The following is a 16,023-nucleotide window of genomic DNA, read 5'->3' as shown; positions in this document are numbered from 1 at the left end:
TGACAGAGGAAGTCCAGTAGCCAGTTGCAGAGGTAGGTACTCTGAGGTAGGTACACCGAGTCATGCCACATGCAGAAGTTTTCTGATGATACTGCAATTGTGGGGTGTATCAGAAACGGGCAGGAGGAGGAGTACAGGAGCCTGGTGGAGGACTTTGTGCAATGGTGCAAACTCAATCATCTTCAACTTAACACTTCAAAGACCAAGGAGATGGTGGTGGATTTCCGCAGGTCTAAGCCCACTCTGCTACCAGTTCACATTGATGGGGTCAATGTGGAGGTGGTTAGCACCTACAAGTATCTGGGTCTCCACCTGGACAATAAACTGGACTGGTCAGCCAACACTGATGCACTCTACAAGAAAGGGCAGAGCAGGCTGTACTTCCTGAGGAGGCTGCGGTCCTTCAATGTGTGCAGTAAGCTCCTCAGGATGTTCTACCAGTCTGTTGTTGCCAGCGTCCTCTTCTATGCTGTAGTATGCTGGGGTGGAAGCACAAGGAAGAAGGATGTGGGGCGAATTGACAGGCTGGTAAGGAAAGCTGGCTCTGTAGTGGGAGCTGAACTGGAGTGTATCACTTCACTATCTGACAAAAGGACCCTGAACAAACTGATCAACATCTTGGACAATGAGTGTCACCCACTCCACAGCACTATTGTTAAACAGAAGAGCCTGATCAGCTGGAGACTTCGCTCACTGCCTTGCACAACTGACAGACTGAGAAAGTCATTTGTCCCCAGGGCCATTGAACTGTTCAATGCCTCACTTAAGGGAAGAGGAGAGATAGACTTATCTGCATAGTCTGTCTGCCTCTTCATCCCCTCCATGTTTGGTACTGTCTGTCCACTAGCCACTTGTACCACTGTCTTTATGCCTCACTGTTTGCGTGCTATATTAGCACATTAGCACATATGCATAACCCCACCCCCTCCATGCCACAGCCGAACTGTGGCCACACTTATACATTTTCTTAAATAGTTAAATATATAGATATATAGACTTTACTTTACTTTATTTCTGCATTGTTGCACTGTTGACTTACTCATTTGCACTATCACCATGACCACTATCACCATTGCACTACCACCATGACACTCATTCACACAGAGCACCTTAGAGCACCTTACCATACCTTACTATGCACAGAGAATCACAGGCTCAGTCCCTGCCTCAGTCATTGCAAGCGCCTCTGATTTATTAATCACCACTATGTGGATACTGTTTTTAGAATTGATTTAGATTAAGTGTTAGTATAATTTGTAATTTTGTTATTTGTATTTTAGTATATTTTTATATATTGTATTAAGTGTTAATATAATTTGTATTTTAGTATATTTAGCATATTCTTTATCTTCTACTGTCCTTACTGCTTAGTTGTGTTTTTATATTATATACTTTAATTACTCTTCTGCTGTTAAAGAATGTGTTTGTCTTGTATGTATGCTGCTGAGACCTTGAATTTCCCCTGGGGATCAATAAAGTATCTATCTATCTATCTATCTATCTACTGAGTCCCAGTTTGTCAAGTTTGCAGATGAGTTGTTGTGGTATTATGGTGTTGAATGCAGAACTGAAGTCTATAAACAGCAATCTCACATATGAGTCTCTTTTTTCCAGGTGGGTGAGGACTGGGTGGAGGGCAGAGCAGATTGCATCCTTTGTGGACCGTTTGGCTCGGTATGCAAACTGGAAGGGGTCCAGGGTGGGGGGGAGAATGGATTTGATGTGTGACATGACAAGCCGCTCAAAGTACTTCATGATGATGGGTGTCAGTGCCACGGGGCGGTAATCCTTGAAGCAGTATGGAGCAGTTTTCTTCGGCAGCTTTGAAACATGATGGGACGATGGCTTGCTTCAGGGAAGTGTTAAAGATGTCTGTGAAGACATCCTTAAGCTCCTCAGCACAGTCCTTCAGCGTACGACCTGGGATGTTGTCTGGGCCTGCTGCCTTACGGGTGTTGATAGCAGCAAGTGTCCTCTTCACGCTGTCGGCAGAGAGGCACAGGGGCTGCTCGTTTGGAGGGGGAGGGGTCTTCTGTGGGCAAGTGCTGTTTTGTGCTTCAAAGCGAGCAAAGAAACGGTTCAGATTGTTGAGCAGAGGGATGTTGCTCTCACAGCTCTGTGGCGCGGGCTTGTAGTCCGTGATGGCCTGAATGCCCTGCCATAGGCTTTGTGCGTTCCTGCTGTCTTTGAAGTGGGTGGTTATCTTGTGAGTGTATTTCTTTTTTGCTTCCTTGATGCCACGGGACAGGTTGGCTCTCGCTGTTCTTATACCAGTTTCATCCCCAGCTCTGTAGGCTTTGTCTCTGGCCCTCAGCAGCCTGAGGACATCCCCTGTCAGCCATGGCTTCCAGTTAGCCCGAGTGATGATGTCTTTTGTGTGGGTCACATCATCAATGCACTTGGTGATGTAAGAGCTTACAGTGTCTGTATACTCCTCTATATCTGTCTGGTTGTTGTAAGTGGCTGCCTGCTTAAACATCTCTCAGTCTGTTGTGTCAAAGCAGTCTTGAAGAGCATCAGAGGCTCCCTCAGGCCACACTTTTACCTGCTTGCGAACCAGTTTGTTTGCTTTCACTTTTTGTCTGTATGCGGGCATTAGCATAACAGTGATATGGTCAGAAAGTCCAATGTGGGGGAGGGGGGTGGCTTTGTATGCTCCTTTGTGTGTAGTGTAGACCAGGTCCAGGATGTTGTCTCCTCTTGTTGGAAAATCAACATGCTGGTGTAGCTTTGGAAGAACAGTTTTAAGATCTGCATGGTTAAAATATCCAGCGAAGATGGTGAAACCGTCTGGGTGTGCCGTCTGTTGTTCACTGACAGCCTGGTACAGTTCACTAAGAGTGTTCCTATCGCTGTTATTGTTGGTATACTGCCACTAGCAGAATTGCAGTAATTTCCCTTGGCAGGTAAAAAGGACGGCACTTTATGATCATAAACTCCGCCAGTGGTGAGCAGTGTTTGCATACTACTACAGTGTCATCTGCATAGCTATGATATGCAATCTTGTACCCTTGAAATATTTCACCAAGGGGGAACATGTACAAGTTAAATAAGAGTGGCCCAAGAATGGCACCTGTGGCATAGTATGTTTCTCAGATACATAGATACCAATAGAAACAAAATACTCTCTGTGATCTAAATAAGACTTAAACCATCTAAGGACAGTATCAGAAAGCCCTACACAGCATTCTAGTCGGTTGAGAAGTAATACATGATCAACCGTATCGAAAGCTGCACTAAGGTCTAACATTACCAGGACAGTTGTTTTACCTGAGTCTGTATTCAGGCGGATATCATTTAATACGTTTACAAGTGCAGTTTCGGTACTGTGGTGTTGGCGAAAGCCTGATTGTAGTTGATCATAGATGCCATTTGTATTTAAATAGTTATTGACTTGGTTGAATACAACTTTTTCAATAACTTTGCCTATAAAGGGGAGGTTTGAGATGGGCCTGTAGTTGTTAAACACAGAGGGATTAAGGTTTCTTTTTTTATGAGGGGTTTGATAACTGCAGTCTTAAGAGAGGCTGGGAAAATGCCTGAAATAAGAGAGCCATTCACAATCTTTAGAAGCTCAAATGCCACACAATCAAAGATGCTTTTAAAGGTAAACTATGCAGTATTGGCAATTTCCTTACTGTTTTCTCAGTTTTTGCTTATTTTTCGCTGGCTCTGTCATGACGACTGTCTGAGAAACTCCATCGCTACCTTTTTCTAGCCGGTGCCTGGCGTGTATGTGTATTTGAATGCAGTAAAGCAATTCGTTACACTCGTTATACTTCTTGACACTGAGGCCGTCGGCCCACCGGCCCACAGTTGCAAGGGTGGTTTTTCCGCTCACAGGCGCTAGGGGGAAGTGAGACGGCCACCATTCCACCCGAAAAAAGTCATATACATTTCGGCATAGCCTATAAAGCAGTTTAATTAAATGGAATGTTAGTTGTAAACAAACGAGCTACTTGGTGAGGCTTGGCCTCACAGATACGCTCGTGCCTTAGATGGCAGGAAAAATCTTCACGATAGGCCTATTAACTAACCACCCGATTCACGTTGGTTGGGGGGAAGGGGGGCCATCAGACAATTGTGCCCAGTTAATCCGGCCCTTCCCCCAAAAAATCACACCTTCCCACCTCTGACAGCTTAAAAGAAGTCAAGAGGACTCCTTACTCACAGACCTATTCACAAACCTGCGGTTTTGAAATCCTATGCAGCTACAGGAGCTTCCAATCGCGAGGAAGCAATTTTGCATTGTAGGCATAACTAACATGCAATAACGCCGCCAACAACAACCAAAACTAGGCTAATCATTGTCAACATGTAAATTAAATGTAACATTAGTGTGAATCAAATTAAAATGTTCTCTTTTGCAAACGTAGGCATAGTAACAGAATAATTTAATAATGTTACAAAGATACTACATCAATCCGTATGTTTCATTGGGCTACTAGGCTATTTGTTTTGCCTTGATTCATTTAGGCCTTTTTATTCAGGGGCCGTATTCACAAAGAATTTTAAGGCTAAAAGTAGCTCCTAACTGGCGAATTTAGGAGCAACTCCTAAAAATAATGGGCGTGTCACTCCTAACTTCAGGACTCCTAATTTTTCACAAAAAGTAATTCACGAAGCATTTTAGACCTAAATGTAGCACCTAAGTCTGGGACAGCTTAAGTCGAGAGGACTCCTAACTCACTAAGACCTATTCATAAACAGCTTTTTTGTGGCATTTTACATTGCGATGTTTTGAAATAGCCTATGCGCAACAGGAGCTTCCAATCGCAAGGGAACAATTTTGCATTCATAAAAGGGATGCAATAACGCCACCAACAACAACCAAAACTACTCATTGTTAACATGTAAATGAAATGTAACGTTTCATTGTGAATCAAATTAAAATGTTCTCCTCTTTGCAAACGTAGCCTAGGGATATGGTGACAGATTCATTTAATAATGTTGCAAAGGTAGGCTACTGCATCAATCCATAGGCCTATGTTTCATTAGGCTACTAAGCTATTTGTTTTGCCTTACTCTTTATTAATTTAGGCTAGGCCTTTTTATTCAGTTATTAATCATCTTCCGTCCTTCGCACTACTTGTGTAGCGCACGCATTCTCCGACCTGTCACCTGTCAGTCATCATCGGAAGAGAAGTGTTTGGAATTCCCGCGTTACAATCGTCAGCCAATCAAGGTGGTCACTTCAGTCAAGCTCGTGCATGAGTAATGACGTCACCCATAGCCACGAAGACTCACTCCTAGTTTAGGAGTTGTCTGAAAGGCTTTGTGAATAACTTTTAAGAGAAAACTCCAATCTAAAATCTTTAAGTGCGATTTAGGAGTAGCCTACTCCTAGTAGTAAGATAAAAGCCTTTGTGAATAGCCTACGACCCCAGTTATTCATCATCTTCCGTCCTTGTGTAGCGCACGCATTCTGAGACCTGTCACTCATCATCGTAAGGGAGGTGTTTGGAATCATGCCCGCGTTACAATCATCAGCCAATCAAGGTGGTCACGCTTGCCCATTTACCCAAATTAATGGTCGAATATTACTGATGATCATTGTTATTTAAGAACATGCAGTGTGCGTAGGGTACCAAAACATCTTGCTCGTAAAAAAGCATCATAACGCACATTCTGGCAGGTCTGTTATTTACTGTAGGCTGCGCAAACCACATGCCTTTATTTTGGGCAAGCCTGCATTCATTCATTCATTCAACCTTTATTTATTCTCGGGTCATTGAGGGAAGCCCTCATTTTCAATGAAGCCGAAATTACAGAAGCGAAGCAAAGCGCTCCATAAACAAGACAACATTCGAGGCCTTCTGTTGAAGAATTTTATATAAAGCCTGCGCTGACAGTAATCCTCCTGCCCCTGATAGGCCTACCACAGCTGTGGATAGTGTGGAGTGTTCAAGTAATAACACAATCCAATGTGTGTCTCAATTGTCCCCCGCTGACCACCTCACACATTTCTCTAGATTTTGCAACGAATTTACATGACACAATGCCATAAAATATGCCAGTTTTAGGACACAGAATAATGTTTGTAATGATACCAGGTAGGCCAGGTATTGTCGAAGGTGCATGGTGAAGTGAAATTCTTACTTTGGAAAACAAACATTTGCCGATATCATCGCCGATCATCAGAATATTGCAACAGATTCTGTGTTCTGGACTGTAGGTAACTTGTTAAGCCAGTGGTTCTCAAACTTTTATTTCATTCCCCACTTTGATCAAGGGGCATGACTGATGATAGTGGAGATAACGTGTTATCCCGAGGCTTTTGCAAGTCAGCATCTTCGACGGTAGTCTATTAAAAATATAAGTTTTCGATGTCCCAAACGGAGAGCCATACTTTATTGTTTTTAACGATCTCTATGTTACTCACAAAAATGTAGGCATGGGGACATGATGAAGTAGGTTATCCAACTGTCGTGTGTTAAATTATTGTGATTACGAGCCAGTGGTTTTCAAACATTATGCGTGACTCGGACATCTAACTAAATGCAACAGGCTCATATCGTCCTCGCATTCGCAAAATGAGGACCAGTGTTTTGTCAAATTGCAAATAGCTATTCGTTTTAACTATTTTTTTACAAAAAGCACTTCATACTATCTTAATCTTGGAATATGGGGAGGGAAGTGGCGCGTCTGTAGTCAGCCAAATATGAATGTAATTCTGCGGCATAAAGCAGATGTAATTGTTTATTGTACAGAAAAATAAAAATGACATGTCAAGCAGTCAATTGACTACATTGCAGTCAAGAAGTAGGCCAAATTAATTTACGAAACCAAAACGTGGGTCATAGTTGTCTAAGCCTCTATTGCGTAGCCTGTTAAAAACGTCGCCAGATAGTATTAAATCGGCAACAACATTGTTTTCTGCAGAAGCCTACCCAAGGCTACAGATTAATTCTGAACAGTTATTTCTCTACTGGCTCAATTATCACACCACTGTTTTGATTTGCGTAGTTGCGTTAACCCCAACACTGACAATAATGTAGACAGCAAATTTAGATTTTCGTGTAGTCAAGCCTTAAGCCATACCCAAGTAGCCTAAATCGAGGTAATGTTTAATTATGCCTGATTTATTTTGTTATTGAATTCGTAGGCTGGGATTACTCTCGGCAACAATTATGTAAGGGACGGCAGGCAGAGCGATGTACAGTGGCAGAGCGACGCACAGTGGCTGAAAGTGGTACTAAAGCTTCACGCAGCTTCACGCCGCGTAATGCGCGAATGAAGTGGTCATTTGAAAGCGATGCCCACTGTAACAATTCCAATGACTCTGAAGCTGTTAAATGAAGGTAAATAAAGCTAAGAAACGTGCATATTCAGCTAAAAAAACTGCATAGTGTACCTTTAAAGAAACTTGTGGGCAAGGTGTCAAGACAGCAAGTAGATAGTTATCCATGCCTTTATTACATAACGGCTGGATTATTGCAATTCCTTCTACCTTGGCCTCCCCCAGTCCTCACTTAGACGTTGCTGGTCCAAAATGCAGCTGCGCGTCTTCTAACTGGCACCAGAAGGCGTGAACATATCACCCCCATTCTGGCCTCCTTGCACTGGCTCCCAGTTGTTTTTAGGATTCAGTTTTAAGTTTTATTATTTGTTTTTAAGGCACTTAATGGGCAGGCCCCAACCTACATCACCGACCTTGTACAGCCCTACTCAGCTCAAAGGTCCCTGAGATCCTTAAATAAAGGGCTTCTGCATGTGCCCCGCTGACGGCTCAAACAGAGGGGTGATAGAGCCTTTGCAGTTGCTGCTCCACGTCTGTGGAACCAGCTCCCCCTGGATATTAGATCTGCCCCCTCCATTTCTGCCTTCAAATCCAGGCTAAAAACCCATCTTTACTCCATGGCCTTCCTTGTTCCCTAACCCTGTACTTCTGCTCATCCTATGTATGTCTGTGTTGTGTGCCCTTATAAATTAAACTTACTAACTTACTTACTAGATGAGCTGAGCTGCATCACTGTTTTTAAGAGTTTTGCTATCAATGGCAGTAAATTCAGATAAATAGGCTACATGTGTATTTGATGATTTAACCAAGACATTACATAAGCAGGTGGAGCTAATGTTTTTTCTAATATTTTCAATTTTGTTTTGGAAGAAGAAAGCAAACTCACTGCATTTATCAGATGACATAAACTCTTGAGGTAGGCCTACTGGAGGATTTGTTAACTTATCAACAGTGGCAAACTTGTTCTTGTTAATGATGTTAGAAAAATAACATTGTCTAGCCTTTCTTAACTCATAGTTGTAAGATTGAAGTTTGTCTTTGAATATATTATTGTCAACCTGAAGCTTGATGATCCTCCACACCCTGAGTTGTTATGCATGGTATAATAATAGCCATGACTTCTTTAAACAGACGGCAGGTATTCTCATTAATATACCTCTTAGGGACAGTTTTCGATTGAGTTTGGCTAATTGGAGAGACCTGTCCATCAAAGAATACACAAAAATGATCAGAAAGTGCTACGTCTATAGCATTAATTGAAGAAATACAGATAACCTTACTGATAACTAGATTCAGGGTGTGACCTTTGATATGAGTGGGGCTGTTAATGTTGTACAAGATTAAACATATCAAATAAAACAGTGAGCTCCTTAGAAGAGATGTCTGTAGGATTGTCAATCTGAATATTAAAATCACCAGCAATGATTAAAGAATCAAAATCTGTAGATATTATTGACAGCATTTCTGAGAAATCGTGAATGAAATTGGAGCCATATTTTGGGGGTCTGTATAAAACAACTAGTAAAACCTTAGGCACACTTTTCAGCACAGTACAGAGATACTCAATAGAATTAAATTCCCCAAGTGAGATTTGTTTACATTCAAAAGTCTCTTTGAACAAAACAGCAACACCCCCACCTCTCCTGCCAACACGGGAGACCTCTTGAAAATTAAAATGTGGGGGGGCTGTCTCAATGAGAACTGTTGCACTACCATTACTCTCTAACCATGTTTCAGTTAAGAACAAAAAATCGAATTGCTGTGATGAGCAGGGCTTGAAAACGAAATTATTTTTCAAACGTTCCGTTCCGAACGGTTCAGGTAGGCCTATGTTTAACGTTTTCGTTCTTGCATGCGTTCCGCCACCAACATATCGGTCCTGAACCGGTTCGAAACGCAAAATATCGTTCCTTCTTAAAGTTCCGGCAGTGTTTGGCGGGCCTATCAAGTCTATTTTTGTGGACTTTACCTTAGAATAGACATACTCATTATTTCCTCTTGATTTAGCCTATATCGTAGCTATGCCCAAAAATAATAAATCACAGGCGGCATCCAAAAACATTCAGATGGGCTATCCATCCCATAGCCTACAGACTTACTATAGGCCTAACCTATGCCTATAAATAATTTCTTATCAAAAATATTTCTGGATACGTGCTAAACTCCTTACCTGGTTGTAGCCTAAGTTTTATCCATATGGAGATCTTCAAAGGCTTGCGCTATAATTCCAACCCTGTTTTTTAAACGAACCTGTCTGTTGCTGACAAGGTCAATCTCAAATTTCCTGTTTAATTCTTCTACATAGAATAGGCTATAATTGCGCAAACATTTCAAATCCCGACTTTAAAACGACAAAGCGTGGACAGGCAAAATAGGCTATTACGCATAGGCTACAAACAATTTCCAAATCAGTTTCAGTAGCCTACGCTACGAGCTGGCCTAAGATCCGAAGTGGCAGACAGATAGGTTACATTACAACAGTAAGACAAAATATACACATTTGGACCAAAGGTCCATTTATTCGTTTTTTTTTTTTCAAACTGCAGAAATCAAATTATTAGGCTGTTCGCCTACAGTAGTTGGCTACATAGCGGCTTGTTATCTCACATTAACAGTGTAGATGCAGGCTTGTTTTTCGCACAACCGGAAATAGTCTCCCTGGCATAGGATATGCTTTTGCGAAATTTTATAAAATATATAGAGAACGAAAAAAAAATGTTATTAACCGGTTTTGTGGATTTCAGAATAACGTTTCTGTTCCGGAACAGTTGAAGACCATTTTGTTTTCGTTTCCGTTTCCGCTCCTCGTAAAATTCCGTTCGTTTTCGTTTTTCGTTTTCGTTCCTTGAACCGGTTCGGAGCCCTGGTGATGAGATTAGATCGTTGACTAATAGTGATTTGTTGGCAAGTGATCTTGTATTTAAAAGTGCCAGTCTAATTCGTGGTCTAGTACTGTGGGTTAGAGAAGCATACTTTAAGTCTGTATCACGTAATCCCGAGTTGGCCGAAACAGCTGCAGTCCGTAGACAGCCAGGACATGGCATCACAGGCAGCTCTGGTGGGACTGCCGACTGAAGTTGTCGGTAGTGGTGGCATGCAGCGCCGACATGGAAGGCCGTTGTCCATGGCTCACACCCAAAGAGGGAGAGCTATCACCTGAGGGGGAACTCCGCCGAGCTGGCCCATACTGGACATCTGTCTCGCTGGTTCGTGGCCGCGCTCTCAGATGTGGTGGCTCAGTGTAACGGAGGCAGACTGAGCTAGCGTGCTAGTTGCCCGTGTAAATCCTCACAGCCCTAACCTTAAAAATGCTTCTAACCTCTGTTGGAAGCCTGGGCTTTTAGCTCAGTGGTTAGAGCGTTCGTCTCCCATGCCGGTGTGTGTGTAAAGGTGGCGGGTTCAAGGCCTGTGAGCGGCAAACGAACCGACCTTGTGACATCAGCATTGAGTGTTGCGGACCAGGCTGTGGTGGCATCCGGATGTCGATCGACCTCGTCCAACATTTCTCCGGGGTCAAAGGCAGGGTCTCGCCGCGTTGTTGATTGTTGCAGTGAACTGGCACCATTTAACAGAGCCATCTTCAGAACAGATAGGCCTGTAGTATGCTGTGGAGGGCACAGTCTTGGATCAGGTCTCACCAGTGCCGCATGATTCATATGCCGAAATTCAGCGAGTTGAGAGGATGGTGCGCTGTCTGTAGTGATCTCACAATGAAGTTTTGGGGAGTCACTGTCGCTGATCTTGCCGTGGGTTAAGGTGAACTGCAGAAGTTCTTGGGCAGAGTATCGGAATACCTTCATCCCTGGAAAGCACAAACTCAACGAAGAGTTGTGCCGCAGACACCGCCTTCTCCGCTGTGCCGACAGTCACTGAGTCTCAGTCTGAGGTGCAGCTGTAATGCTAGTGTAGCGGACGGAATCTACATCCGCATAGTAAGGGTTACGCCTGTTCCCTGGATGACTGGAAATTACAAGATCTGTGTCCCTAACCCCCAAGTCAATTCGCCTCAGACCTATGCTGCTTTCACTAGATGAATAGAATAGTTTAGGCTTCAGGATTTCAGTTCTAGCAGGAGCTATTCCACGGTAGCAAAAATAAACAAAAATGAAAGTCCACTCGCAATATAGTTGCTGGCAAATGACACAAAAATAGGTTACTTCACCTCACGTTGTCACTTTAACTTTCACCCGGCCGCTGACGTCGTGGAGCAGTCTGTGGTTGGCAGGGAACCGGTGAACTTAGCAGCGTGGGGAGCCCAATATCAGCTAGCCAACTCGCAAACGATAGTTTAACTCTCCTTCCCTCGGCAGGTGCACTGAGCCTCACACTCGCACGTAAGCTTACACACTCCAAAAGCCAGGAGGCAAACAGAACTTTGCGCTACTCACTTAAACTTTACTAATACTGAACATTAACACCGTTCTTCTTAATTATATCTTCCTATCGCAGCCATTCACACGTTACCGCTTTTCTCTCTCTCCACGTATCTTCCCCTTCTCCCTCCAACTTCCGGTGCAGATCTACTCCACACTTCTTCTATGGTATTTCTAAATGCTGATTGGTTACCGATTAAAATATTTTAAAAGTAAATATAATTTACATCTGTCACATTCCCCCCCTTCAAACCCTGCCATACCAGAGACTTCTCCACCGGCACCAGGGACTCTACAAGAATAGAACAGAATTCAGTCAATCAATACAGCAGAAATGTAGGGATTACATTGGGTCTAAATAAGCATTTTTTCTCACACACATTTCAGTTACTGTATGCTTTCAGACAAAACAAACGTAAAGTCTCAAATCAATAAGGCCAAAAAAAAAAGTATTTCACTTCATAACATATCCCTCACGATACCTCACTGGTATTTGACCCCTAGTGCTTCTCTGTGGGCGTCTCGGTCTGTCAATTTCATTATCTGACCCTGAGTCATCTGCTTCCCCAGATAAGTCCCCAGGTAAATCCCCAGGTGCGGACCCCTCTCCCCCACTAGCATCATAAACTGCTTCCTGCCCTACATCCTGTAATTCCCCCAGACTACCTCCCGTACCCTCATCCGGTGTTGGTATGTCCTGAAGTGTGTGAGGAATGTACACTAAATCTACAGGTTCAGTGTCTGAATGACATTCAACCCTTTTGTGCCTGGGTGCAATATTCTCTCTAACTGGTGTTTGAAAGGTGCAATGTTTCATTTGATCACGATGCACTACTTTGGAAGGACCCCCAGCTTCTGGCTTGACTGTGAACACCGGCAAGTCAGGCTGATTCTGCTTGACAACTAGATAAGCCCCTGATTCCCATTTGTCCTGAATCTTGTTCCTTCCTCTTGGTCGGTGGTTCCTCAGCAGCACCCGGTCACCTGGCCTGACAAGTGCAGCACGGGACGTCCGGTCATAGAGCCGCTTGCGCCGCCAAGAGGAATCCTGAGCGGCAGTTCTGGCTGCCTCTGCCGCCACCTTCAGCCTCTCATGGTGGTCAAACACCCAATTATCAAGGTTATCAACATCACCCTGCTCCAAGTCCTTTCCCCCCAACACATCCTGGGGCAATCTAGCGTCTCTTCCAAAGAGGAGATAGAAAGGGGAGTATCCAGTCGAGGAATGAACGTGACTATTGTAAGCCATCACTAGTTCGGGGAGATACTCCTTCCAGTTGGCTTTTTTCTCTGATGGCAAAGTTCTAAGCATATCGTGCATCGTCCTATTAAATCGCTCGCATTGAGCATTGCCCTGGGGGTGATACGGGCTGGTGCGACTTTTGGAGATGCCATAAATGCGACAGAGTTCTTTGATGACGCTTGCTTCAAAGTTGCGCCCTTGGTCTGAGTGAAGCCTGGCTGGGCAGCCATAATACACGAACCAGTGTCTAACAATGGCCCTGGCAGTAGTCTTTGCAGACTGATCTTTAGTCGGGACAGCAATGGTAAAACGCGTGAACATGTCAGTTAAAACTAAAACATTCTCAAAGCCTCCCACCGACCTCTCCAGGAAGGTGTAGTCCATGGCTAACACCTCTAATGGTGTGGTCACATTGGTGCATGTCATTGGGGCTCGGATTTTTGGAAAGACATCCTTAGCTAATGCACAGCGTTTACATTGCTTTACCCAGCCCTGGACATCCTTGCTCATCGAAGGCCAGTAGTAACTCCGTCTCATTCGTGCAAGTGTGCTTCTGTCACTGAAGTGACCTCCGTGCTCATGCTCCATACTGAACACATGTTTCTGCAGACACTCCGGTAACACCAGCTGGTGCACCTCTTCTCCATCCCTCGGGTCACACAAGCAACGGAATAACACACCATAGCGTATCTTCAACCGTTCCCATTGAGAAGATAACCTTTTCAGTGCAGGTGGCATTTCCTGTAGTTGGTGCCTATTGGGACGGGCATTTCTTTTTACCGCAATTGCCAGTGGGCCCACGCTAGGATCATCGGCCTGGAGTTGCTGGAGCTCTTCCCAGCTATGTCCATAAACTTTTGCTGTGACGGCAGCTTGAGAGGCAGCATGCACATCAGGCCCTCTTGTGCCCACCTCTTGTCCAGGCCATAGACAGGCACGTACCTCATCAGCCTGTATGACCAGGAAGTCTTTGTCGTTGTCAGCAACCTCTGGCTCCTGTGTCTGGGGAATCCGGGACAGTACGTCTGCATTCGTGTTCTCCCTTCCTGGCTTATAATGCACATCAAAATCATACTCCGCTAGCTGAGCGACCCACCTCTGCTCTACTGCACCAAGGTTAGCAGTCTCCAGATACCGAAGCGGGTTATGATCGGTCACGACAGTGAACTTGGAATACATTAAGAGATCCCGAAATTTTTCCGTAGCTGCCCATTTAAGGGCTAGTAGCTCGAGCTTAAATGCACTATAATGTTTGTCATTTCGCTCTGAACCCCTGAGGCCCCGACTAGCAAATGCTACAACGCGTTCTACCCCATCTTGCCGCTGACTGAGCACCGCTCCCAATCCAAGTAAACTTCCATCCGTAGTAAGGGTGAAGGGAAGCGAAAAGTCTGGGTATGCAAGTACTGGAGAAGACATAAGACATCCCCTTAGATTATCAAAAGCCCCCTGACATTCTCCGCTCCAAACAAAAGGGACAGGATGTTCTCCCTTTCCCCTCTTTATCTTTCCCATTAATGAATGCAACGGCTTAGCCAACTGAGCAAAATTTGGGACAAATCGCCTGTAGTATGACATAAATCCAACAACCTGCCGTACATCTTTCACATTCTTAGGAGTAGGCCAATCTTGGAGCGCTTTAACCTTCTCCATATCTACCTGAACACCTGCTGCTGACACAATATGGCCCAAGAATTTAACCTCCGTCTTCAGCAAGAAACACTTGCTCGGCTTCAGCTTAAGCCCATGTTCCTTAAGGCGACTGAACACAAGATCTAGTTTCTCACAGTGGCTATCAAAGTCACTAGAAAACACTAACACATCATCAAGGTATATCAGTAGGACATCAAATGCTAAATCACCCAACACCACTTCCATAAGCCGTTGAAATGAGGCGGGGGCGTTACATAGGCCAAATGGCATCCGAGTCCACTGATATAGGCCAAATGGCGTAGTGACGGCAGTCTTCTCCTGATCATCTTCATGAACTGCTACTTGGAAATAGCCTGCTGTCAAATCAAGGGATGAAAAGAGCTTTACTTTACCAAGGGCATCTAACGACTCTTCCACCCTCGGCAAAGGGTAAGCATCCTTCAACGTCACACTATTAAATTTTCGATAATCACAGCAGAATCGTACCGACTTGTCTCGTTTGATGACAATCACAGCAGGGGAGGCCCATGGGCTGCAGCTTTCCTTGAGAACCCCTTGTGCCACAAGGTCCTGCACATGTTTCTTGAACTCTTGAAAGATATGTGGCGGAACACGTCGATGCCTCTGCTTGATTGGTCTTGCATCTCCAGTCTGGATATGATGAGTCACAGTGGTGGTGTATCCAAAGTCACTGTTATGTTGGGAGAAGACATCTTGATGTTTTTCCAATAGGTTGTTTAACTTCAGCACCTGAGGTGGCGTCAGCCCTTGGAGATTGGCCTGCACCGGCACAGAGAGTGGTCCAGTTCCCTCTGTCGACTGGACACTTCCGTGTCTAATCTCCCTCACATAGACTCCTCCCTCCACCTCCTCCACAGTCACTACTTCCCTTGGTACAATTTCATCTGGTTTACTCAGCTCTGCCACTCTGGATCTCGGGAACAATGTGATGGACTTCTCACTTGAATTGAGTAGGCGTACTGGTACTTTCCCTTCAGCAGCTTGAGCTAGGACATTTGCCACTAGTAGACCACGAGGGAGACTCATACTGGTAGAGGCCTCAACCAGAACCTTACACTTTACCTTAGGGGGTATCCTACAGCGCCCCTCAATTACTTTTTCGCTGAAAGGAGGAATGGTAACGGCTCGTTTCCCTGCCACCTTTACATATCCAATCCAACCGCTTGGGCCCACACACCTTTCACCCTCTTCAATAGTGGCCAGTACACGACTAAGACTAGCCTCCCCTGTCTTGGCTGTACCTCGGTCCAATTTCTTGATACCTTTGAAATCAGTGAAAAGGCCTTTAAGCTCTCCTACCACATTCATACCCAAAATACCAGGCACTGCCTTCCTTTCCTTTGCACTACTGCAACTGTCTTTCAGCACGAAAACACATCGACCTCTCAACACCTTACCCATACACTCAATGTCTGCTTCGAGGCACCCAACAACTGGAATTTCAATGCCATTAGCTGCCGTGAGGCAAACCCATTTAGCTGGCGACAGCGAAG

This window comes from Alosa sapidissima, chromosome 20 (assembly GCF_018492685.1).
Source record: "Alosa sapidissima isolate fAloSap1 chromosome 20, fAloSap1.pri, whole genome shotgun sequence".
NCBI classification, from domain to species: domain Eukaryota; kingdom Metazoa; phylum Chordata; class Actinopteri; order Clupeiformes; family Clupeidae; genus Alosa; species Alosa sapidissima.
Note: the sequence above shows the minus strand (reverse complement) of the source record.